Genomic DNA, 27,528 nt, shown 5'->3' on the forward strand with positions numbered 1-27,528 from the left:
TCTCCTCGAAGATGACACAATAATCCATGTCATCATCTTCTAGGAACAAATTCTTCACTGCTGCCAGTGCTTCCTCTTCTTCCGACTCATAGATAACATCGACCGGCTGGAAAGTTTGCTCCAAATGTGGTATCGGCTACTCTAGCAGGTAGTATGGCTCACGCCATGGTGGTGACCAGTTTTTGAATTCCTCCCAAGTATACTCGTATCCCAAACCAAAGGTGGTGCAATGTTTCTTTAGCTTGATAGGTTTGGCGACTCCTTGGAGGTTCTTGCCAAGTCCCTTGCCAGGTTCATATCTGCTCCAATTCAATATGCTTTCAATTTTGTTGTCCCACCATTTGTCTTTGTCAATGGCGTTGACTCGCTCGATGTTGTGATAGGTTTCCCCGCCTATTTTTCTTCTTCCTCCTATCGCTGGGATGGTTTGGCGACCGTATATGGGATTGCTACCGTCGCTGTGAATGATCACCTCTTGGTGATTCCACTAAAACATCATTGCGTGAGGTAGTGTTGATGCTACAGCCCCAGTGACATGAATCCACAGCCATCCCAACAACAAGTTGTAAGATGTCGGCACATCTATTACTTGGAAATCGACATCGAACCAAGTAGACCCCATTTGCAAGAACAAACTAATTTCCCTAATGGTGGACCTTTAGGAACCATCAAAAGCTTTGATATTGATGTCTCCTTGATATCATGCAGCCCCTTCCCCAATGTTCTGAGTGTTACCAATGGACAAAAATTGAGATTGGACCCTCCATCAATCAGGATCCTAGTGATAAAATAATTTTCGCATTGCACGGTGATGTGTAACGCTTTGTTGTGACTCAACCCTTCTGGTGGCAGCTCATCTTCATGAAAAGTTATCTTGTGACTTTCCAATACATGCCCTACCATGTTTGCCATTTCTCCTCTGGTGATGTTGCTTGGTACATATGCCTCACTCAGCACCTTCAACAAGGCATTTTTATGTGCATCAGAACTTTGCAACAAAGCTAGGATAGAAATCTATGCCAGTGTTTTGTCAGCTGATCAATGACTGAGTATTCCTTGGCTTGTATCTTTCTCCAGAGATCATCGGGCCCAGTTTCAGTGATGATCGGCCGACCAGAGGCCTGCTTACTCGACTCAGCTAAATGCTTTGGAGTATAAACCCTATCGGTTCTTGTCATACCCTGTGCTGCATCTATTTCCACAAACTTAGCTTTCCCTTTCCTTCTCGTCTCGGTTGTGTAATCCCAAGGTATGGCATTTGTATGGAATGGTGTTACGGCCGACATTGCTACTAGAATGGGCACCTTTACTCTGAATGGAGCATGTGTCTTGGGAGGTAAAACTGCAACTTCAAACGGTGTGGGTGCGTTTGCTGGAGGCCCAAACTCGACCTCAATTGGTGTTGATGTCTTTGCAGGGGTGGTGCTTCAAACTCAAGTGGTACAAACATGTTTACCTCAGCATCCCTAGAAGGCTGAGTCTGGACTACAATCGAATTAAGGGTGACTATCGGCTTTTTTGGTTAGTCACCTTCTGTGATTAAACCTATCGATCCCTTAGGATCCCAATCATCCTCTATTTCAATCATATGAATACCTCCACCCTTATGGTTCGACAGAGGGTTGTTGCATACATTCGAAGTAGTCTCCTTTGCTACAATGATCTTGTTATCAATCAAAGTCTGGATCTTGTCTTTCAGAGAGCGACATTCATCAATGGTATGCTCTTTCATGATGGAATGGTATGCACAAGATTTATTTGGATTGACCCATTGAGAAGGGTTTTCAGGGGTTATAGCAGGGATATGGGTAACATAACCAACAGCTGTGAGCCTTTCGTACAGTTGGTCAATTGGTTTAGCAATATCGGTATACTGTTTGAGAGGTCTGTGGTCAAAATTTGGTCGAGGTCTGGGAAAGTTTTGATGTGTGGGAGGTGATTTATAGTGGGATGGCTGAGCATTGTAGGCTTGGTAAACATGTGTGGGTTGGGAATATCCGGGTGAAGTAGGTTGATATGTAGGAGGTGGGGGTGAATGGTAAGTAGGTGGTGGAGTTTGGTTAGAGGGTGAGGGTGCTTAGTAATTTGGGGTAGGCTGATATGTGAGTGGATGTATCAGATAGGCTTGGTATTTGATAGGGGATTTGGCTCTTTGTGCAACCATTACGTCACTTACGTCCCTTTTCTTGGACGTACCACCAAACTATAAAGCCTTATTGGTAGCTTGTAAAGCTTCAAGTTTTGTAACATACCACTTTTTATGCCTTCATCGATCCTTTCCCCTAGTTTGATAATGTCGGAGAATTTCTGGCTCTCAATCAACATCAGCCTTTCATAGTACTACGGGTCTTGAGCCCGGACAAAACACTTGTTCATTTGTTCTTCTTCTAAAGCCGGTTTGACCTTAGTGGCTTCTGATTTCCAACGAGTAGCGTACTCGCGGAATATTTCCGTGGGCTTCTTCTTTAAAGTCAGACGCCATACTCACCCAGTTCGACCATTTTCGGGTCTTGGCTAATGTACCCAGATAGAGCATCTCCTCTCAGACTCCTCATGAAAAGCTTCATGCAAATCCTTTCATCCTTCCCTACTCCGACCAGCTTGTCGCAGTATGTTCTCAGATGGACCCTTGGATCTCCTGTACCATCAAACATCTCGAACTTAAGAGGTTTGTACCCCTCGGGTAGTTCGACATCTGGTTGTATGCAAAGATCTTCGTAGTTCAACCCTTCAATCCCTTTACTTCCTTCGACACCCTGAATTCGACTAGTCAATTTCTTGAGTTCCACAGCCAGGTTCTTGATGAGTGAGTCTTTATCATCAGACTCGGGTGTGCTTGTGATGGGTTGGGTGCAGTATGGCATGGTCTCCGCATAGATAGGGGTGTTATGGTGGGCATGGAAATAGTCATTTGTGGAATTCAAAGGTTCAGGGATGAGCAACGGAGTATTGTTAGATGTGTGGCAAGTATTGCAGTGATGGTGAGGAGTGGGATGATTTTGTGGTTTTGGGGTATTTTGTGGAGGTTTGGGGTTGGTATCTGGAGTGGTGAGGGAAAATGACAAGTTTGCCATATTCCGAACCTGATGAAGTTCCTTTTGAAATTTCAACAACTTTTGCTCGAATTGGGACGTACTTTATTTGGAGACCTGAGTACCATGAGTGACCTCTACCCGTTCAGTTGAGTTTTCCTTTCTAGTGTTGTTCAAATCTTCCATCTTTCCTTTGTTCCTGCTTCTGATAGGACTAGGAGGAGGAGTGGGTGGAGGTCCCTTTGATCTAGTGGAATATGATGATGATGTCATAGTGCACGAACTAACCTTTGGGGAGGGGAATAAAAATGAAAAATAAAAAAAATGTAACAAGTTAGTGAGGATTATAAGGAAAAGATGCTGCAATATTTAAACACATAGTGCAAGAATTTAAATTGTGTCCTAATTTGGGAGCCTCGTTGTGCCCGAGGTAGGTCTAGCGATGAATTGATTTGGAGAACTTAAAATGCTAAATGCCTCATTTTATTGATAAAAATAGACGAGTCCCAAAATGACACTAAATAATAAAGAATAAAATGTCACTAGTAGCCATGGGCCTTATTACATTTCTTAAAGCAAATGAACAAGCTCCTACCTACTTGGTCCCAGAAAGACCTTCCCCAGACTTGGCATCGTCGAACAACTTTCCCAGCTTGCGAAGTCCCAGCAATAGGTAGGCTATGGATAGGTGTCCGCCTTCATTTCCCTCAGCATTTTGGCAACCCTTGATCCTTGTGAGGAACTTCCTTTCTAGCTCCACTATGCCTCGCTCCAAGTGTCCCAGTCGCTTGTTGGCACTGACAACCATGTCTTTCCACTCCTCGATCAGTTTTTGATTGGTTTCTTGTATCTCATGGTGCTCGCTTTCACATTCCCGGATCCTCTTGCGCAGTTGATTGTATTTGACCTGTGCCTCGGCCCTTTCATCTATGATCCTGTGGCCTCCAGTAAGTTCTGGCTAACCTAGACCATCATGATTAGATTCCAACCAGCCTGAATAGTATGGAGTACAACCAGCATGGTATCTGTCTGGTTCGATAGTGTCTCTTCCCATGATGATCTTGCAATGCCACATATGCTGAGCTTGGCACTTATAAGTACTGTCACCGGCTTGGAAGTCAGCTCGGAAGTGACTCATCTTGTCCATCTTGGTATAACCTGCTTCCTACCATCTTGTCTCATAACTTGGAGAGGGACATAAGGGTAGGTTCCTCTCAGACCGATTAGTATTAGAAACGGCGCATCCCTGGATCGGACGATGAACTCCTCAGTAGGGAACCACTCAAACATCCATTGTACTTGATCCTTAGTTAGATTTTCAAACAGCTCTAACCATCCCTTGGCATCTTCTGGCTGGGCAAACATGCTGGGCATGTAGTTCATTCATTTCGGATGGTGGAAGGCAATATGATCGTCCCAGTCTCTTCGTTGAATTTCCTATCGGTATTAGCCCCTTCGGAGATGTTCCATGAGCCAAAGCTGAAGTAGCAAAATGCATCCTTCGAAGCATTCAGCTCCTCATTGACACTTTTACAAGGCCCGGTATATCTCCGCAATAATCATGGGCACAATGCTGAACGGTTGCCCACCAATTCCCTCCATTAGAGTTTTGGTTACCATAGCTAGCCTGGTGTGGATCCTGACTTTCTTCATTGGAAATACTATCATCCCCAGGAAGCAAAACATGAAGACAAAGACCCTTCGGTGAATATGCCCCAATGATGTTAGGGCGAACTTGTCAGGATAAGTACGATAGGATTTGTTGTGACCGTACCTCTCGTACAAATAATCAAAGTGAATGTAGGACTCCTTCAAACATGTCAAGTCTGGATTTTTCTTTAGACCCATCATTTTGAGAAAAACTCTACCATTGAGATTTTCCGGCATTAACAAACCCGAAGTTTCCCATGTTATACCAGTTAATCCTCCTATTTCCTCCAGCAGGGGTGTCATATCGATATCCCCAAAGCGGAATACAGACCTATCACAATCCCAAAACATAGTAGCAGCTTCTATGATCTTGTTGTTAGGTTGGACCTCCAGGAGGGAAGGTAGATTTCCTAGGTATTTCTGAACAAGAGTCTGATCACTGGAATGAAGATCCTCCCACCAACTTAGCAATTTTGGGTGGATGTTGGTGACCATGCCGAATGTGGGGACTTCGTGCCTCATGTTTCTGCAAGACAAAAGGTTTAGGCCCTTACCCCCACCAGACTCGACTATTTAACATCAACAATTAGCATGAAATATTTAGTTCTCCAAATAAATGCACAGAACGTGGTGATGTCCGTTTGAATTTTAGGGAAACCCAAAGGACTTTGGACAAGGCTATCTTATAGAGTCATTATGCGGACAATATAACTGACTCGGCTAGATCTGACCATGATGCATGAAAAATTAAACAGAGTAAGGTTTTTATGGGGTTTTAGACTGGTACCCTTGAGCGGACAACTCAAGGGTAAAAGGCATGGAACCGCCGACTACACCGTTGATCGACTGGTTTTACCGCAAATATGCCTTTTTCGGATTTAGGGGGTGATAATATTGGAAGAGCGCAACCATTCATTATAAGCGTTGTTGTGGTATCTTGTTTGGCACGAGGGGAATATGATGTTGAGCATGATTATGCAATGATTAAAGCAGATTGTCACGTATTTGCACGTTAGGAAAGCAGTAAATACAACAATTCATAACTTAAAGCGGTAGCAAAAGAAAGCAATAAAGGAAAGTAATAAAGGGAAGAAACAAAAAGACAAGTCAGTTTTGCAATCAAAAAGGAAATTAAATGCTTAAAAGAAACAAACAAATAATTGTGCATGAAGAAGAATAAATTCACAATAATAGTCTGAAATGGTAAAAGCCTAAAACTCCCAGCAGAGTTGCTTTCAATATTTTGCATATCATTATTCAAAGGCGTCATGGTTCGGAGGCACCATCCTCATACCCAGAGAACATCATTTCATGGCATGCAAATCTTATATTATACGCTTCATGGCCCAGGACATCATGGTCTAAGGACGTCATCTTCATCGTCCGAATACAACATTCATCATCCAACGGGAATTTGCATCATGTTTAGTTTACGCACAATATATGCTTGTATTGCTTATTTGCAGGTAAACCGGTGAGAAACGGCTACCTCCCAGCATGAGCGATCCCGCTCCAGTGCTCGCAACCGTTCACTCACCCAGCCATAGATACTGCGTCCGTTTTTGGAAAGTCTTCATCGGTATACTCTGCCGATGGATCCTAAACTACATACGTCCTGATTCCTATAAAACCAGGGATATGTAGGCAACTCAAAAGCCAGGATGCGGCCTAAATCTTCTTCAAACCGTTTCACTCGGTAAAAAATGACCATTATTTCTTTACCCGAAAACTCTTTCATTCTTCCCGGGTAAAGAGGGGCAGCTGTTGGTAACCAATTTTTCCCTATATATTTTTAATATGCAAAATACCTTCAAACTATGAGCATGTCCAAGTATTTATTATTTTTCCATAGTTTTTAAAGGTTTGAATTAATTTATTTTCTCCCTTTTTATCCATAAAATCCCAATAATTATTTCCAAAATTATTGTTTAAATAATTATTCTATTATATTTCTATATTTATGCCAACATGTAGCTAAATTAACTTTTACATATTTTTACAATTTCATTTAGTATCTTAAAAGCTAAATTGCACATAATTGCAATATTAGCCCTTTTAAGGTTTAATTAGGTTTTGTATTCATAAAATTGGGTCATGTACTTTTAAATTGTTAATTATGTATTATAAATTATTTTAGTACTTTAATTGATTTTTCAGAAACCATTTACTATTTTTATAAATTAAAAGGGAAAACTGGCTATTTAAATAACAACCCCTTTTGTATTTCAATTATAACCCAAATCATACCGCAATTCCCCAGCCCAATTGTGAGTTGAACCTGACCCTAACCCAATTTTAACCCAAGCCCAAACCAGATCCCCACCACCCCCACTCAATCTGGACCGTTGATCATCCAGATCAACGGTCCCCATTCCACCTGCCTAAAATAAACCTAAACGACCCCCTAACCCAATTCGTTTCCACCAACCTGCCGCCCTTGAATCTCCTCCCTCTTCAACTTTCTCTGCAACCTCACCCAAACCCAAGCCGCCACCACCCAATATAACCCTAATCGCCTCCAATTCTCACTGAATCCATGGACTCCAATGGATGTGTGAGACGTATATCAGTCTCTTATGTCTACTGGTTGCCTATTTTTGTGATTTCATGGAAAGATCTAGAAGAGATCTAGTCCAAACCTTGCTCAACTTCTATCCATGGTCCTTTTACTGGCCATTCATGGCCGTTCGAGTCAGATCCATTGTTTTTCCCGCTAGATCTGTAACTTTTCGACGTCTTTTCACTTTCTTTGGGTTCTGTGAAACCCTAGACTTAAGAGCTTTTTGATTTTCTTTCAGATCTATCTTAGATCTAATCATGTTATGAACCTCTTGATGTTTTCTCAAAAGATTTTTGATTTCTTTCAAAGTGACTCTTCGTCTTCAATGATTAGCGTTTTCTTAACCTCTTTTTAAAAGACTTCTACTCCGATTTTCAATGTTGTCTTATGATTTTACTATGTTTAAATGGTTTTTTTATGTCTTCTTCTACCTGGTTCATTGTGTTGAAAACCCTACGTATTTTTGGTTTTATCCGAGGTTCTGAAACTGTCTTTGTTTAATTTGTATGTATAAATGCTTCGATGATTAGATCCCTTTTCTTTGTTTGTCTTGAATGATTCTGAGTTCTCACCGCTTTTTAATTCAAAACCCTAATTTATTAGAAGTTATTCTTCACTTATTACTGTGAGTTTAAAGGCTTTCTTTACTTGTTTATGACCTTCTTTACCTGTTAGTTTGGTTTTCCACTCTAGTTCTACGTGTTAGCCATGACTACTTGACTTTGTTAATTACCATGCTTCGAGTAGTCCTTAGCCTACTCATGTCACCTTTGTATGATTGTGTTCATCTAGTTTGCTTCTTTTTACCAATAGTGCAGAATCATGACTCCTTCTTGATTGATCTTGACTTCCTTAGTTATGGTTTGATTGCAAGGTTTTCTTATAAACCCATAAGTTTACTCGTTTGTTTAAGTTAATTGATTCCCTTCCTTTATTCGGTGTGATGTTTCACCCCTGCGAAATCCTTTTCACAAATTAAATACATTGTACCTAGACTCGTTTATTGTCACGCCCCAAACCTGGGGAGGCGTGGCTGGTACCCGGTACCGTAGTGGCCCCTGCGAACCACTCCGTAACTCATTCATTCCTTTTGTAACCATCATGGGCCAACATGGCCACAACTCGGAATGTAAAACTGTAAGTGAAAAACACTGTTTCGCCAAACCATTTTTCTTAAAACATGAATACATATGGGCCGGCAAGCCTCTCACATACTGTACAAAATAAACATTTGGCTACAAAGCCTCTAAGATTATTCAACATCAAATGGGATAGGGTACTGGTCTACCCATAAGTTTGTAGAAAACCTCTGACACGATGACTCATAGACTCGAATGAGGTGGAGTCTTACTGATCCTTCGCTGAACACAGACCTTGTCTATTGTGAGGGTTCGTCAATCTAATTATCTATACCTGTAAATCTGAATAGCTCTGTAAATCATGAAATATTTATAATGTCATGCATATGCATATAAATGTCATGTGATGCATAGGTCTATACGTACATAACATCATCAAGCCTCTGAGGGCATCCCATCATATCATCTCGGTCACTGTGGGCAAATCATCAACGTATACCAACTGATCAGGTGGTGGTGCGTATATAACGCCATAACCTTTCCCATATCCCATATACATCTATATACATATATACGCATATATAATGCCATAGCATCCTCCCGCCTCTGAGGGCATCCCATCATATCATCTCGGCCGTTGTGGGCAAATCATCAATGTATACCAGCTGATCAGGTGGTGGTGTGTATATAACGCCATAACCTTTCCCATATCCCATATACATATATATACATATATACGCGTATATAACGCCATTACATCATCACGCCTCTGAGGGCATCCCATCATATCATCTCGGCCACTGTGGGCAAATCATCAATGTATACCAGTTGATCAGGTGATGGTGCATATATAACGCCGTAACCTTTTCCCATATCCCATATGTCACACCTCCTTTTTCACTACACCCCCAGAAAGGTGTAGATAAGGGAGTTTTTTTCAACTTAAAGTGACAATCGAAACGGGATTATTTATTTAAAGATTCAGAGTCGCCACTTGGGATAATTTTATGGTGTCCCAAGTCACCGGTTCAAATCCCTAATCGAGGAAAAGATTGACTCTGTATTACAGTCCGCAAGTACAGAAATCCGAGTAAGGAATTCTGTTAACCCGAGAGAAGGTGTTAGGCATTCCCGGATTCCGTAGTTCTAGCACGGTCGCTCAACTGTTACAATTGGCTTATTATCTGATTTTAGTACATGTTTTAGCCTATGGTGCAATTTTAACTTTATAACCGCTTTTATTAATTATTTTTTAGGAAGATTTCAACGTTATTTAAAACACGTCCTGAACCACGTCACATAAATGCACCCGTGGTCCGCAAAATATTTTATCTAACATTGTTGAGATTTGGATTTGGGTCACATAAATGCGCACCCGAATTTATAATTACGTATCACAACTACGTCACGGGAACCGTACCCGTAGCTATGATAATTTTATTATAACGTGCCTAAAACAAATAGCGCATCTAAATTATTTTCCTAATCTTTGAGATTGTTGGGATGCCAAATTTATGAACAAGATATTATTGGGGCAAAGGGCTAGCTAACATGATATATTACTTGGCCCAAATTCCTTATGGTTCAAGACCTACCTTATGGCCCATTTTTATTCCTTGCCAAGAAAGAAACAACTCCAATTTTCCATCTACCCAATTAAAAGCAATTATTCAAGAACCAACACTACATACATCACAATCGAAATAAAAACGAATTAAAACAATTTAAATGAAAACTAAAACATCTACTCAAATAACGTAGAATCACAAATCAACCAACACGTGCACCAAGCTATCATAACCCAATAAAAATGCATCACCCATAAATCACGAGAAATGTAAACTCATTACCATAACAATTACAATTTAGACCAAAAAGAATACTTATACTTACAATAAAATTTAACTTAAATTCTAGATGCGACGAACTGATGCACAATACACAATATAGCTCTAACTAAGACAATAAAAAATTTCATGGCTATTACGAAAGCGAAATAAATAAATTAATAAAGCTCAAATTTTAAGAACGGTAAAAGCCAAAGGGGACACCCAATTTAATATAAAAAATTAAACCTGATAAGAAGCTTTCAGCGACTGAGAAATTCAAACTTTGACTCTCTTTTTCTTTTGGGCTTCTAGATATCCATTTGACTTTTAATTGCAGAAGTTTGATTTTTGCTACTGGTAGTCTTAACTCTTTTTTCTTGAGTGAGGGAATGAGGATCAGTAAAGTGAAGATGAGAGTGTGTGCACATATTGTGGGCGAATCAGAGAATGAATTGAGTATTCAAATGAATGAAGAGGTAAGGTGACCATTTTCAGAGGTCGGACGACGGGTGTGGGGCTGCCGCTCTTAAGGTCTATGATTTTAGAATTGAAAATTTAAGGGTAGGGTTTCTATAATTGGCTATTTATATGGAAGTGGGAAAGGATGATGGTCATTGGATTAGAAAAAATAGATGGTTATGATTAAATCTTACACTTAAATGGGCTAATGGGTTGGAAAGAATGGGCTAAGAGTAATTGGGTTGGACCATGTCTTTTTGTGTCTCAATTTTGGGCTAAGAAGACTCCAAAAATTATTATTCAAAATCATAGCTAAATTCATTTAATATAAAATAACTATACTACATGATGCAAAAACAAATTCTAATTAATTAAACTAAACTATATTAAAACATGAAACTATTATATATTTTTATATTTTTCAAGATTATATAAAGATAAAAATAAGGTACTATTTTTGTATTATTATTATTATTATTTTTACTTTATGAAAGGTACATAAAATAAAATATTTTTGTAATTTTTATTTTCTTGTAATAAAATAATGTAAAAGAGTCAAATTAATTGAAATAATTATATTAGGCCTAAACTAAATATTTACACGCTAAAATATATAAAATCTTGGGGAGGGTCAAAAATCACATGTCTAGAGTTGCCCCTCTTTGACTGGAAATACGAAGTATTTTTAGACAAAGAACGACTAGAGAAGTTTATTGACCCGCCCCTTATTTGGAAAGACTAAAAATAAGAGAGAGGGGAATCTGACCGAGCCCTAGTATCTGAGCTGCCTACATATCCTTGGCTATAAAGGAATCAGGCCACGTGTAGTTCAGAGATGAGTGAGATGATGGAGTATGCCGAGGTGGAGAGCCGGTCGAGGTGCCGTTCCACTGAGGTTTCGGTCTGCAGTCCCGTTATTCCATCAAAATAAAAAAAAATAAAAAAGACTAACTAAGCCTATCATCTACGAGTTACAAGATTCCTATATATGAGTCTTCTGAAGCTTGATCTTGAGTCTTGGTTGGTTTTTCATGCGGACCCTGATCTGAATCTTGATGTGTGTTAGTCACAGGTGTTGATTCAATCTTCTTCAGCTTTTCAAACCAAGACGGGACATGCAGAGCTTGTGACCTCAACCCTGTCTTGAGCAATCCGCCTCTTGTTTCAGCTTCTGGATTTTGGTTTCACTCACTTTTTTCCTTTTTCTTTTCTTATTATTTTTTTTTGTTTTGTTTTTTTTTTAATTCTGGAGTGAGATTACTTCCATTGATCATCTCGTCCGTTGACTCGCCTTCTTGCCGCGAGTTTCTGCCACTTCTAACTTGAATTGTTTTCCTTTGAGACTTGAACTGCTTTCTCTTGAAACTCAAATTGTTTTCCCTTGTTCTCCAGGCGGGCGCCTGATTGCTGAAACTTGAATTGTCTTCCTTTGAAACTTACAACTGCTTTTCCTCGAAACTTGAACTGTTTTCCCTTGTTCTCTAGGTGGGCGCCTGATTGCTGAAACTTTCTGTGTTCCCTTGTTTTCCATGTTGGTGCCTGCAATCAAAACCAACAAAACAAACAAAATTTTTCTGCCCCAATTTGCACTAGGAAGATTTGTGAGTTGTTAGCAATATTGTAAACCACTTATACTATTTGTGCAATGATGAGTAAACTAAAGACTAGAGTAGTATGTACGTCTCCTAAAAGTGATTGAGCTTGCGAAAAACTATAAACTAAGCTTGACTAAAGTAAAAACTGACCCTATTCTCCAGGCGGGGCCCCTAATTTCTAGAAAACTAAACATTGATAATCTTAAGAAAACTAAAAAATGACTCCTTCTTCTTCTGTTTTTCAAATTCAGATTTCCCCTTTTTTTAAAAAAATTATTATCCTAGGAGAAAATTCATCGGACTAGGTTTTCTATCTTAGGAGAAAGATTCATCATACTAAGATTTTAATCCTAGGAGAAAGTTCATCGGACTAGGTCTCTTTTCTACTTCTTTTTTGGTATCTTAGGAGAAAGGTTCATCGGACTAAGATTTCTATCCTAGGAGAAAGTTCATCATACTAGGTTTTCTATCTAAGGAGAAAGATTTATCAGACTAAGATTTTGATCCTAGGAGAAAATTCATCAGACTAGGTCTTTTTCTTTTTGTATCTTAGGAGGAAGATTCATCAGACTAAAATTTTTATTATCCTAGGAGAAAGTTCATCAGACTAAGTCTTCTATATTAAGAGAGAAATTCATCAGACTAAGATTTTTTTTTGTATCTTAGGAGAAAGATTCATCAGACTAAGATGTTTATCCTAGGAGAAAGTTCATCAGACTAGGTTTTCTATCTTAGGAGAAAAATTAATCAAACTAAGATTTTGATCCTATGAGAAAGTTCATCAGACTAAGTCTTCTAATTTGTTATCTTAGGAGAAAGATTCGTCAGACTAAGATTTATATCCTAGGAGAAAATTCATCAGACTATGTTTTCTATCTTAGGAGAAAGATTCATCGGACTAAGATTTATATTGGGAGGAAAATCCATCAGACTAGGACTTTTTATCCTAGGAGGAAAAATGTAAAGATCAATGGCAAGATTTTATGTACAATAGCAAGACAAATAAAGGCAAAGATTTGAGAAACTTCCCTTTATCGGCTCTTCTCGTCTTTTCTTTTTCTTTTCTTTTTTTTCTTTTTTTCTTTTTCATTTTTTTTCTTTTTGAATCACTTTCCTTGCACCGTTTTGTTCCTGTTTCATACAAAGAAATATTTGTCTGTTTTGAAAATGGTGGTCGGTTTGTGGACTTGAGTCTCGGGCAGCTTGGCTTCTGCTCAATCAGCTTGAGTCGGCTTCAAGAGACTTTTGCTCTGCATCAACCCTAATTGTTTCAAACCCAGTACCATTGTATTTCTGGCTCAATCAACATTATCCCAACTGGAGATCTTTCCTTAGATGACCTTTTCTGATATCTTGAATGTCTTCCTGCTTTTGAGCAATTTGTCTGTCAGAGAGAATCACAAATTATCTTTGCTTACACCAAATAGGCTGACAAGAGTCTTTTGGGAGAGCCTTTGCATGAATCCTCAATGCACGTTGACAGTAAGAACTGAGTGTGCTGGACAAATTCACTTTGTGCAACTAAAAAGCTGGTAGCAGTATTGAAATCTTTTCTTGCTTGTTTTGACAAGGACTGACTCAGAGTGGAGGACACAATGGTGCAAAGAAACAAGTATTAACAAGAAATGCCCCTATCGAAAGGATAGAAGGAAGAATTGTTTTTTTTCTTTTTTTTTCAATAACTAGCCTTAATAATCATGACATGCATTTTGGACTTAACCGCCGATCTATCAAACTGACCAAATCTTCCCTTTTACCATTCTTATGATCTTTGAAGTTGGGCCTATCCGTGCCAATCCTTTGCATCAGCTTCACGACTTACTTTCGATTGATGGTGCCCCGAGGAATTTTCTCCAACAAGTCTCTCTCATTTATTAATCTCTACTTACCGTCGTCTTACTGTGCCCGTAAGGGTTTTCAATAATAAGACTCTCTTATTTTTTTTTTTCTTTTTCTTTCTGTAGCTTTCTTGTGTGGGCAACTTGACAGTGTTCAATGTCGTGTGACAACTGTTGCTCATTGCATGCGTCTCTTGGCATTCTCGAAGGCATATTGGGAGGTCTTTATTTGAAAGGTTTTTGGATAGGGTTGAAAAGAAAGGTCGGCATGAAGGCTCAAAATAAACTCAAAATGAGGGGTTGTAGACTTACAACTCTTGGAATTGACACTTTCAAAAATGAAATAAAATCGTTGCCCCAGTTTCAGATGCTGGGGATTTTTGGATTTTTATATTTTTTCTTTTCTTCTAAATTCTTATTTGGTTGAACCGAACCGTGAGGCTGCCTACGTATCCTTATTTTTTAAGGAATCAGGTCGAACGTAGTTCAAACATCTGGCCTAAACTTGTTTTCATCTTTCTTTCTGTTTTATTTCTTTTTTTTTCTTTTTTTTTTCCTTTTATTTTTCTTTTTTTTGTTTTCCCCAGCTTCTATTTTGAGGGCATGGACCTTTGACAATTCTTTTTTTTTTTCACCTGATCTTTCTAAAAGTTGCCCCAGTTTGTACTCTTGAGGCAAAGATTTTTTTTTTACTCTAAACTTGATTCTAAAAGAGGGTAGTCAAAGAAAAATAACACAGACTCAAAAGGGGTAGCAAAGGATATAAAGTGTTTGGGTAGCAGAAAAAGGGCCTCCCAACCTCAAGAATGTCAAACATGGTATCATTCGCGATCATAGCATTGACGAACATGTCTGTCTTCTTGGTGTGCCATGTTCACAAAACATTTTTTCATTCCTTAGTGACAAACTTTCCAACAAACATCAATTGATTAAACATACCCAAGCCCGATCTTCACAATGATTTGAAGGTGAATTTTACTCAACCTTAGTTCCAAAGTATTCCAACTCTTTATTTATCCTCAAAAGTATTTTTTTAGTTATCGAATTCCATATTAAATCAGTTCCTAAGATCTGGCCAAAATTTCGGCATGCATGTCATGTCATTAGAACTAGCGAGAAAAGAACTAGGAACAAAATGACACAAAAGGACAAACTGTATTTTGTTGAGTAAAGGATGAAAGGGTTTTACAACTAAACAAACAACCTAAAATACGAGTTACAATCCTAGAATAACCCGAATAATGAAAATAGCAACAGAATAGATAGACAAGACTCACACAAATATAATGGAGGGATAGAAGGGTTTCACTCAATAAAACAAATAAAATCTGGATCACAACCCTGAAATAACCCAGATAATAGAAAAAACATCAAAACAAGCTACCAAGATTCCTTCCTAGGGCGGAGGGAATGACATTTCAATTGCTAGGCTTGGCATTTAGCCACAAATTTGCTCATTAGAATCAGCAGAGCCTTCTCCAATTTCAACATCATTAACTTCAGTTAGCAAGTTCCCGATAGGATTCTCATACTCCATGTCACCAGGCATCATCCCCATAAAGTGTGCATCATGATGTGCAGGTAAAGGATTCTGCGCGATATTCTGGATGCCACTACCTTGGATCACAATCAGGTTTTTCTGGATCATCCTTTCTATTTCTCTTTTCAAATCCCGACAACTTTCAACATTGTTCCCTGGGGAATTGGAATGGTATTCACACCTTTTAGATGGGTCAAAGCTCCTTGCACGTGGGTCCACACGATTTGGAGGAATGGTGCAATCATGTCATGATTCTTTAAGTTTTCAAATAAGCTTGCATAGGACTCTCCTATTGGTATAAAATTATCTTTTAATATTTGTTCCCTTCTATACCCCTGGCAGGGATATGGGTTATAGGGCACTTGAAAATTTTGTGGAGGCTGGTAGAGATTTTGTGATGCTCGTGCTCGCCTTCTGGGGTGTTTTGGTGGCTGGGCAACATACTGAGGTGGAACAACAGAGTGTAGTGGGTTCTGAGGGGGATAGTAATGCTCAGGGGAGCTATCAGAAAACAAACAAGGTTGGTCATACCTTCGAGACGCTCTCCTAGGACCTCTTCTCGACCCTGATGTCATCATGATTTCTTCAACCTTCTCATTCGTGTCACTAAAATTATCAGATTTGATCTGAATAGTCTGAGTTGCGGCTTTGAGAACTGCTTGACTTATACTTTTTCCTATCTTAAAACCATTCTCAACCATTTCCCCCATTTTGATTGCTTCCTAGAAGGATTTACCCACTACGGACATCATATTTTGAAAATAATCTGTCTCTTGAGCTTGAAGAAAGACAGTGATTAGCTCGTGGCCATCCATGGGTGGCTTAACTCTGGCTGCTTGTTCTCTCCATTTGATTGCATATTCCCTGAAACTTCCAATGGGTTTTTTCTTCAGGTTTGAAAGGGAAATGCGGTCTGGGGCGATGTCGATGTTGTATTGGAACTGTTTGACAAAGGCATGTGCCATGTCATCCCAGACATACCAGCGAGACATGTCTTGATCCATAAACCATCGGAGGCTACTGTCATAAGGCTTTCCCCAAAATAAGCCATCAACAATTCTTCATTTCTTCCCGCACCTCTCAATTGATTGCAATACCTTTTCAGGTGGGCTATGGGATCTCCATGTCTATCATACTTTTCAAATTTGGGAGTCTTGAAACTAGGTGGCAATTAGACATCGGGGAACATACATAGATCTTTGAAGGCAACACTCTTTTGACTTGCCAACCCTTGCATGTTTTTCAATCGTTGTTCTAAGCTTTTTACTCTTTGGGTCATTTCTTCATGTACCATCTTTCGGGCAGGCTTCTTAATGTTTGTAGGAAGATCAAACGACTACGAGTGGTACTCAGGAGAGTGGTACTGCTCTTGTTGTGTAGCAAATTGAGACTAATGACGAGATTGTCCTTGACCACTGGCCCATGCTTGACACATTTCGGTCATTTGCTGTTTCAGTATTCTATTTTTCTCAAACACAGTAGACTCTTGTTGAACCCTCTGACCCTGAGTCTCTTGAGCACTTGTAACAGCTTCGATGTCAGTTATCATTTTTCGATGGTTCTTGTGTTTCCAACTTACCACAAACCGACCACCTCAACTTTCTTCACAATTCAAAATAAAACATGTTAGAATGGACTCAGTCGGTCCTTATTATTATCAATATTTTTTATTTTTATTTTCATTTTTTTAATGGTGATCGAACCTGATGTGGGTTGCCTGCGTATCATGTGGGAACATAAATCAGATCTTGCGAGTTCGAGAAGATCATGAATAAAGTAAATAAACTAACTTTCTTTTTGAATTTTTTATTTTATTTTTTCGAAAGAAAGACTTATAAAAAAGAAAAGGAATATTTTGGATTTTAATTTTTCTTCAGCATTTTTGCAAAGAAAGACTTCTAAAGAAAAAAGATTTTTTTTTTTTTTGAATTTTTTTTCTGGAATTTTGAAAGAAAAACTTCTAAAGAAGAAGAAAATATTTTCGGAATTTTATTTTGAATTTATGAAAGAAGTGTTTCTAAAATAAGAAAATATTTTTGAATTTTGAATTTTCTTTTCAATTTTCAATTTTGAAAGAAGAATGAAAATATTTTTTGATTTTTGGAAGAAATTAAAGGAAAATATTTTTGTATATTTTTTAAATAATAATTAGAGTCTAAAAGAAAGGCTTTCTAAAGCAAGTAACGAAAAATATTTTTTGGATTTTTTGAAAATTGAGGTCCCAAAAAAGGCTTTTCTAGGAGGAAGTAAAGGAAAATATTGGATTTTTTGAAAATTATGGGCCGGAACCGATGAGGTTTGCCTACGTATCTCACATCCGGTGAGAATCAGACCCGCGTAGTTCGCCCAGTTTTGACGAAACGGGAAAATATGACACTTGAAAATTTTGGCTCGTTTTGAAATGACTTTTTTTTTCAGAATTTTGGCAGATTTTCAGAATTTTCTTCATACCTACCTCTCACCTTTTGTTTCTTTTTTTCTTCTTATTTTTTTCTCTTTTTTTTTATTTTCTTTTCCTATTTTAGAAGCCAATCAACATGCAAGCCGAAATAGACAGATACACAAGTAGCACGCAAGATGCATCAGGATGGTCTTTTAATTTGTGTACTCCTGTCCTAAACGTACCCAACCCTTGTGTTGAGTCCCCAAAGTCAAATGCACGTGATGCAAACAAGTGTTTCTACTTGGGATCCGGCATGAGGCTATGTTATTCTATGTTTAAAACCAGGTATATTGTTCTAGACCTGACTTACCAAAGAGGACAACTCGAGCCGGGGGGGGGGGGCTGCGTACCGGTAACCAAAAGATCGTCCGGCTTTTTAACTTGTCCGAACCTCGTTCAATTTGGGATATGACACTAACAGAAAGAAGTCATGACCAACGTGCACTCCTCGGGTGAGAGAAGAGAGGGGTTTCGTAGCAGTTTATATATACGATTCAGATAATATCAAAGCGGTAAAAAGCAACATTTAGAACATTAGGTCCAAACATGTAATAAAACCAGATAATAAACAAAGCCAAATATAACAATTATTCTAAGCTCTAATTCTTGAACCCTGAATAATAAGTTCCGGGTTCTTGTCTCCAGCAGAGTCGCCAGAGCTGTCACACCTCCTTTTTCACTACACCCCCGGAAAGGTGTAGATAAGGGAGTTTTTTTCAACTTAAAGTGACAATCGAAACGGGATTATTTATTTAAAGATTCAGAGTCGCCACTTGGGATAATTTTATGGTGTCCCAAGTCACCGGTTCAAATCCCGAATCGAGGAAAAGATTGACTCTATATTACAGTCCGCGAGTACCGAAATCCGGGTAAGGAATTCTGTTAACCCGAGAGAAGGTGTTAGGCATTCCCGGATTCCGTAGTTCTAGCACGGTCGCTCAACTGTTACAATTGGCTTATTATCTGATTTTAGTACATGTTTTAGCCTATGGTGCAATTTTAACTTTATAACCGCTTTTATTAATTATTTTTTAGGAAGATTTCAACGTTATTTAAAACACGTCCTGAACCACGTCACATAAATGCACCCGTGGTCCGCAACATATTTTATCTAACATTGTTGAGATTTGGATTTGGGTCACATAAATGCGCACCCGAATTTATAATTACGTATCACAACTACGTCACAGGAACTGTACCCGTAGCTATGATAATTTTATTATAACGTGCCTAAAACAACTAGCGCATCTAAATTATTTTCCTAATCTTTGAGATTGTTGGGATGCCAAATTTATGAACAAGATATTATTGGGGCAAAGGGCTAGCTAACATTATATATTACTTGGCCCAAATTCCTTATGGTTCAAGACCTACCTTATGGCCCATTTTTATTCCTTGCCAAGAAAGAAACAACTCCAATTTTCCATCTACCCAATTAAAAGCAATTATTCAAGAACCAACACTACATACATCACAATCGAAATAAAAACGAATTAAAACAATTTAAATGAAAACTAAAACATCTACTCAAATAACGTAGAATCACAAATCAACCAACACGTGCACCAAGCTATCATAACCCAATAAAAATGCATCACCCATAAATCACGAGAAATGTAAACTCATTAGCATAACAATTACAATTTAGACCAAAAATAATACTTATAATTACAATAAAATTTAACTTAAATTCTAGATGCGACGAACTGATGCACAATACACAATATAGCTCTAACTAAGACAATAAAAAATTTCATGGCTATTACGAAAGCGAAATAAATAAATTAATAAAGCTCAAATTTTAAGAACGGTAAAAGCCAAAGGGGACACCCAATTTAATATAAAAAATTAAACCTGATAAGAAGCTTTCAGCGACTGAGAAATTCAAACTTTGACTCTCTTTTTCTTTTGGGCTTCTAGATATCCATTTGACTTTTAATTGCAGAAGTTGGATTTTTGCTACTGGTAGTCTTAACTCTTTTTTCGTGAGTGAGGGAATGAGGATCAGTAAAGTGAAGATGAGAGTGTGTGCACATATTGTGGGCGAATCAGAGAATGAATTGAGTATTCAAATGAATGAAGAGGTAAGGTGACCATTTTCAGAGGTCGGACGACGGGTGTGGGGCTGCCGCTCTTAAGGTCTATGTTTTTAGAATTGAAAATTTAAGGGTAGGGTTTCTATAATTGGCTATTTATATGGAAGTGGGAAAGGATGATGGTCATTGGATTAGAAGAAAATAGATGGTTATGATTAAATCTTACACTTAAATGGGCTAATGGGTTCGGAAGAATGGGCTAAGAGTAATTGGGTTGGACCATGTCTTTTTGTGTCTCTATTTTGGGCTAAGAAGACTCCAAAAATTATTATTCAAAACCATAGCTAAATTCATTTAATATAAAATAACTATACTACATGATGCAAAAACAAATTCTAATTAATTAAACTAAACTATATTAAAACATGAAACTATTATATATTTTTATATTTTTCAAGATTATATAAAGATAAAAATAAGGTACTATTTTTGTATTATTATTATTATTATTACTTTATGAAAGGTACATAAAATAAAATATTTTTGTAATTTTTATTTTCTTGTAATAAAATAATATAAAAGAGTCAAATTAATTGAAATAATTATATTAGGCCTAAACTAAATATTTACACGCTAAAATATATAAAATCTTGGGGAGGGTCAAAAATCACATGTCTACAGTTGCCCTTCTTTGACTGGAAATACGAAGTATTTTTAGACAAAGAACGACTAGAGAGGTTTTTTGACCCGCCCCTTATTTGGAAAGACTAAAAATAAGAGAGAGGGGAATCTGACCGAGCCCTAGTATCTGAGCTGCCTACATATCCTTGGCTATAAAGGAATCAGGCCACGTGTAGTTCAGAGATGAGTGAGATGATGGAGTATGTCGAGGTGGAGAGCCGGTTGAGGTGCTGTTCCACTGAGGTTTCGGTCTGCAGTCCCGTTATTACATCAAAATCAAAAATAAAATAAAAAAGACTAACTAAGCCTATCATCTACGAGTTACAAGATTCCTATATATGAGTCTTCTGAAGCTTGATCTTGAGTCTTGGTTGGTTTTTCATGCGGACCCTGATCTGAATCTTGATGTGTGTTAGCCGCAGGTGTTGATTCAATCTTCTTCAGCTTTTCAAACCAAGACGGGACATGCAGAGCTTGTGACCTCAACCCTGTCTTGAGCAATCCGCCTCTTGTTTCAGCTTCTGGATTTTGGTTTCACTCCCTTTTTTCCTTTTTCTTTTCTTATTATTTTTTTTGTTTTGTTTTTTTTAATTCTGGAGTGAGATTACTTCCATTGATCATCTCGTCCGTTGACTCGCCTTCTTGCCGCGAGTTTCTGCCACTTCTAACTTGAATTGTTTTCCTTTGAGACTTGAACTGCTTTCTCTTGAAACTCAAATTGTTTTCCCTTGTTCTCCAGGCGGGCGCCTGATTGCTGAAACTTGAACTGTCTTCCTTTGAAACTTACAACTGCTTTTCCTCGAAACTTGAACTGTTTTCCCTTGTTCTCCAGGTGGGCGCCTGATTGCTGAAACTTTCTGTGTTCCCTTGTTTTCCATGTTGGTGCCTGAAATCAAAACCAACAAAACAAACAAAATTTTTCTGCCCCAATTTGCACTAGGAAGATTTGTGAGTTGTTAGCAATATTGTAAACCACTTATACTATTTGTGCAATGATGAGTAAACTAAAGACTAGAGTAGTATGTACGTCTCCTAAAAGTGATTGAGCTTGCGAAAAACTATAAACTAAGCTTGACTAAAGTAAAAACTGACCCTATTCTCCATGCGGGGCCCCCTAATTTCTAGAAAACTAAACATTGATAATCTTAAGAAAACTAAAAAATGACTCCTTCTTCTTCTGTTTTTCAAATTCAGATTTCCCCTTTTTTTAAAAAATTATTATCCTAGGAGAAAATTCATCGGACTAGGTTTTCTATCTTAGGAGAAAGATTCATCATACTAAGATTTTAATCCTAGGAGAAGGTTCATCGGACTAGGTCTCTTTTCTACTTCTTTTTTTGGTATCTTAGGAGAAAGGTTCATCGGACTAAGATTTCTATCCTAGGAGAAAGTTCATCATACTAGATTTTCTATCTAAGGAGAAAGATTTATCAGACTAAGATTTTGATCCTAGGAGAAAATTCATCAGACTAGGTCTTTTACTTTTTGTATCTTAGGAGGAAGATTCATCAGACTAAAATTTTTATCCTAGGAGAAAGTTCATCAGACTAAGTCTTCTATATTAAGAGAGAAATTCATCAGACTAAGATTTTTTTTGTATCTTAGGAGAAAGATTCATCAGACTAAGATGTTTATCCTAGGAGAAAGTTCATCAGACTAGGTTTTCTATATTAGGAGAAAAATTCATCAAACTAAGATTTTGATCCTATGAGAAAGTTCATCAGACTAGGTCTTCTAATTTGTTATCTTAGGAGAAAGATTCGTCAGACTAAGATTTATATCCTAGGAGAAAATTCATCAGACTATGTTTTCTATCATAGGAGAAAGATTCATCAGACTAAGATTTATATTGGGAGGAAAATCCATCAGACTATGACTTTTTATCCTAGGAGGAAAAATGTGAAGATCAATGGCAAGATTTTATGTACAATAGCAAGACAAAAAAAGGCAAAGATTTGAGAAACTTCCCTTTATCGGCTCTTCTCGTCTTTTCTTTTTCTTTTCTTTTTTTTCTTTTTTTCTTTTTCATTTTTTTTCTTTTTGAATCACTTTCCTTGCACCGTTTTGTTCCTGTTTCATACAAAGAAATATTTGTCTGTTTTGAAAATAGTGGTCGGTTTGTTGACTTGAGTCTCGGGCAGCTTGGCTTCTGCTCAATCAGCTTGAGTCGGCTTCAAGAGACTTTTGCTCTGCATCAACCCTAATTGTTTCAAACCCAGTACCATTGTATTTCTGGCTCAATCAACATTATCCCAACTGGAGATCTTTCCTTAGATGACCTTTTCTGATATCTTGAATGTCTTCCTGCTTTTGAGCAATTTGTCTGTCAGAGAGAATCACAAATTATCTTTGCTTACACCAAATAGGCTGACAAGAGTGTTTTGGGAGAGCCTTTGCATGAATCCTCAATGCACGTTGACAGTAAGAACTGAGTGTGCTGGACAAATTCACTTTGTGCAACTAAAAAGCTGGCAGCAGTTTTGAAATCTTTTCTTGCTTGTTTTGACAAGGACTGACTCAGAGTGGAGGACACAATGGTGCAAAGAAACAAGTATTAACAAGAAATGCCCCTATCGAAAGGAAGAATTGTTTTTTTTCTTTTTTTTTTCAATAACTAGCCTTAATAATCATGACATGCATTTTGGACTTAACCGCTGATCTATCAAACTGATCAAATCTTCCCTTTTACCATTCTTATGATCTTTGAAGTTGGGCCTATCAGTGCCAATCCTTTGCATCAGCTTCACGACTTACTTTCGATTGATGGTGCCCCGAGGAATTTTCACCAACAAGTCTCTCTCATTTATTCATCTCTACTTACCGTCGTTTTACTGTGCCCGTAAGGGTTTTCACTAATAAGACTCTCTCATTTTTTTTTCTTTTTCTTTCTGTAGCTTTCTTGTGTGGGCAACTTGACAGTGTTCAATGTCGTGTGACAACTGTTGCTCATTGCATGCGTCTCTTGGCATTCTCGAAGGCATATTGGGAGGTCTTTATTTGAAAGGTTTTTGGATAGGGTTGAAAAGAAAGGTCGGCATGAAGGCTCAAAATAAACTCAAAATGAGGGGTTGTAGACTTACAACTCTTGGAATTGACTCTTTCAAAAATGAAATAAAATCGTTGCCCCAGTTTCAGATGCTGGGGATTTTTGGATTTTTCTATTTTTTCTTTTCTTCTAAATTCTTATTTGGTTGAACCGAACCGTGAGGCTGCCTACGTATCCTTATTTTTTAAGGAATCAAGTCGAACGTAGTTCAAACATCTGGCCTAAACTTGTTTTCATCTTTCTTTCTGTTTTATTTCTTTTTTTTCTTTTTTTTTCCTTTTCTTTTTCTTTTTTTTTGTTTTCCCGAGCTTCTATTTTGAGGGCATGGACCTTTGACAATTCTTTTTTTTTTCACCTGATCTTTCTAAAAGCTGCCCCAGTTTGTACTCTTGAGGCAAGGATTTTTGTTTTTACTCTAAACTTAATTCTAAAAGAGGGTAGTCAAAGAAAAATAACACAGACTCAAAAGGGGTAGCAAAGGATATAAAGTGTTTGGGTAGCAGAAAAAGGGTCTCCCAACCTCAAGAATGTCAAACATGGTATCATTCGCGATCATAGCATTGACGAACATGTCTGTCTTCTTGGTGTGCCACGTTCACAAAACATTTTTTCATTCCTTAGTGATAAACTTTCCAACAAACATCAATTGATTAAACATACCCAAGCCCGATCTTCACAATGATTTGAAGGTGAATTTTACTCAACCTTAGTTCCAAAGTATTCCAACTCTTTATTTATCCTCAAAAGTATTTTTTTAGTTATCGAATTCCATATTAAATCAGTTCCTAAGATCTGGCCAAAATTTCGGCATGCATGTCATGTCATTAGAACTAGCGAGAAAAGAACTAGGAACAAAATGACACAAAAGGACAAACTGTATTTTGTTGAGTAAAGGATGAAAGGGTTTTACAACTAAACAAACAACCTAAAATACGAGTTACAATCCTAGAATAACCCGAATAATGAAAATAGCAACAGAATAGACAGACAAGACTCACACAAACAGAATGGAGGGATAGAAGGGTTTCACTCAATAAAACAAATAAAATCTGGATCACAACCCTGAAATAACCCAGATAATAGAAAAAACATCAAAACAAGCTACCAAGATTCCTTCCTAGTGCGGAGGGAATGACATTTCAATTGCTAGGCTTGGCATTTAGCCACAAATTTGCTCATTAGAATCAGCAGAGCCTTCTCCAATTTCAACATCATTAACTTTAGTTAGCAAGTTCCCGAGAGGATTCTCATACTCCATGTCACCAGGCATCATCCCCATAAAGTGTGCATCATGATGTGCAGGTAAAGGATTCTGCGCGATATTCTGGATGTCACTGCCTTGGATCACAATCAGGTTTTTCTAGATCATCCTTTCTATTTCTCTTTTCAAATCCCGACAACTTTCAACATTGTTCCCTGGGGAATTGGAATGGTATTCACACCTTTTAGATGGGTCAAAGCTCCTTGCATGTGGGTCCACACGATTTGGAGGAATGGTGCAATCATGTCATGATTCTTTAAGTTTTCAAATAAGCTTGCATAGGACTCTCCTATTGGTGTAAAATTATCTTTCAATGTTTGTTCCCTTCTATACCCCTGGCAGGGATGTGGGTTATAGGGCACTTGAAAATTTTGTGGAGGCTGGTAGAGATTTTGTGATGCTCGTGCTCGCCTTCTGGGGTGTTTTGGTGGCTGGGCAACATACTGAGGTGGAACAACAGAGTGTAGTGGGTTCTGAGGGGGATAGTAATGCTCAGGGGAGCTATCGGAAAACAAACGAGGTTGGTCATACCTTCGAGACGCTATCCTAGGACCTCTTCTCGACCCTGATGTCATCATGATTTCTTCAACCTTCTCATTCGTGTCACTAAAATTATCAGATTTGATCTGAATAGTCTGAGTTGCGGCTTTGAGAACTGCTTGACTTATACTTTTTCCTGTCTTAAAACCATTCTCAACCATTTCCCCCATTTTGATTGCTTCCTAGAAGGATTTACCCACTACGGACATCATATTTTGAAAATAATCTGTCTCTTGAGCTTGAAGAAAGACAGTGACTAGCTCGTGTCCATCCATGGGTGGCTTAACTCTGGCTGCTTGTTCTCTCCATTTGATTGCATATTCCCTGAAACTTCCAGTGGGTTTCTTCTTCAGGCTTGAAAGGGAAATGCGGTCTGGGGCGATGTCGATGTTGTATTGGAACTGTATGACAAAGGCATGTGCCATGTCATTCCAGACATACCAGCGAGACATGTCTTGATCCATAAACCATCGGAGGCTAATGTCATAAGGCTTTCCCCAAAATAAGCCATCAACAATTCTTCATTTCTTCCCGCACCTCTCAATTGATTGCAATACCTTTTCAGGTGGGCTATGGGATCTCCATGTCTATCATACTTTTCAAATTTGGGAGTCTTGAAACTAGGTGGCAATTAGACATCGGGGAACATACATAGATCTTTGAAGGCAACACTCTTTTGACTTGCCAACCCTTGCATGTTTTTCAACCGTTGTTCTAAGCTTTTCACTCTTTGGGTCATTTCTTCATGTACCATCTTTCGGGCAGGCTTCTTAATGTTTGCAGGAAGATCAAACGACTACGAGTGGTACTCAGGAGAGTGGTACTGCTCTTGTTGTGTAGCAAATTGAGACTCATGACGAGATTGTCCTTGACCACTGGCCCATGCTTGACACATTTCGGTCATTTGCTGTTTCAGTATTCTATTTTTCTCAAACACAGTAGACTCTTGTTGAACCCTCTGACCCTGAGTCTCTTGAGCACTTGTAACAGCTTCGATGTCAGTTATCATTTTTCGATGGTTCTTGTGTTTCCAACTTACCACAAACCGACCACCTCAACTTTCTTCACAATTCAAAATAAAACATGTTAGAATGGACTCAGTCGGTCCTTATTATTATCAATATTTTTTATTTTTATTTTCATTTTTTTACTGGTGATCGAACCTGATGTGGGTTGCCTGCGTATCATGTGGGAACATAAATCAGATCTTGCGAGTTCGAGAAGATCATGAATAAAGTAAATAAACTAACTTTCTTTTTGAATTTTTTATTTTATTTTTTAGAAAGAAAGACTTATAAAAAAGAAAAGGAATATTTTGGATTTTAATTTTTCTTCAGCATTTTTGCAAAGAAAGACTTTTAAAGAAGAAAGTTTTTTTTTGAATTTTTTTTCTGGAATTTTGAAAGAAAAACTTCTAAAGAAGAAGAAAATATTTTCGGAATTTTATTTTGAATTTATGAAAGAAGTGTTTCTAAAATAAGAAAATATTTTTGAATTTTGAATTTTCTTTTCAATTTTGAAAGAAGAATGAAAATATTTTTTTATTTTTGGAAGAAATTAAAGGAAAATATTTTTGTATATTTTTTAAATAATAATTAGAGTCTAAAAGAAAGGCTTTCTAAAGCAAGTAACGAAAAATATTTTTGGATTTTTTGAAAATTGAGGTCCCAAAAAAGACTTTTCTAGGAGGAAGTAAAGGAAAATATTGAATTTTTTGAAAATTATGGGCCGGAACCGATGAGGTTTGCCTACGTATCTCACATTCGGTGAGAATCAGACCCGCGTAGTTCGCCCAGTTTTGACGAAACGGGAAAATATGACACTTGAAAATTTTGGCTCGTTTTGAAATGATTTTTTTTTTTCAGAATTTTGGCAGATTTTCAGAATTTTCTTCATACCTACCTCTCACTTTTTGTTTCTTTTTTTGTTTCTTATTTTT

Source organism: Nicotiana sylvestris, chromosome 5 (genome assembly GCF_000393655.2).
Source record: "Nicotiana sylvestris chromosome 5, ASM39365v2, whole genome shotgun sequence".
In the NCBI taxonomy this organism is placed as follows: Eukaryota; Viridiplantae; Streptophyta; class Magnoliopsida; order Solanales; family Solanaceae; genus Nicotiana; species Nicotiana sylvestris.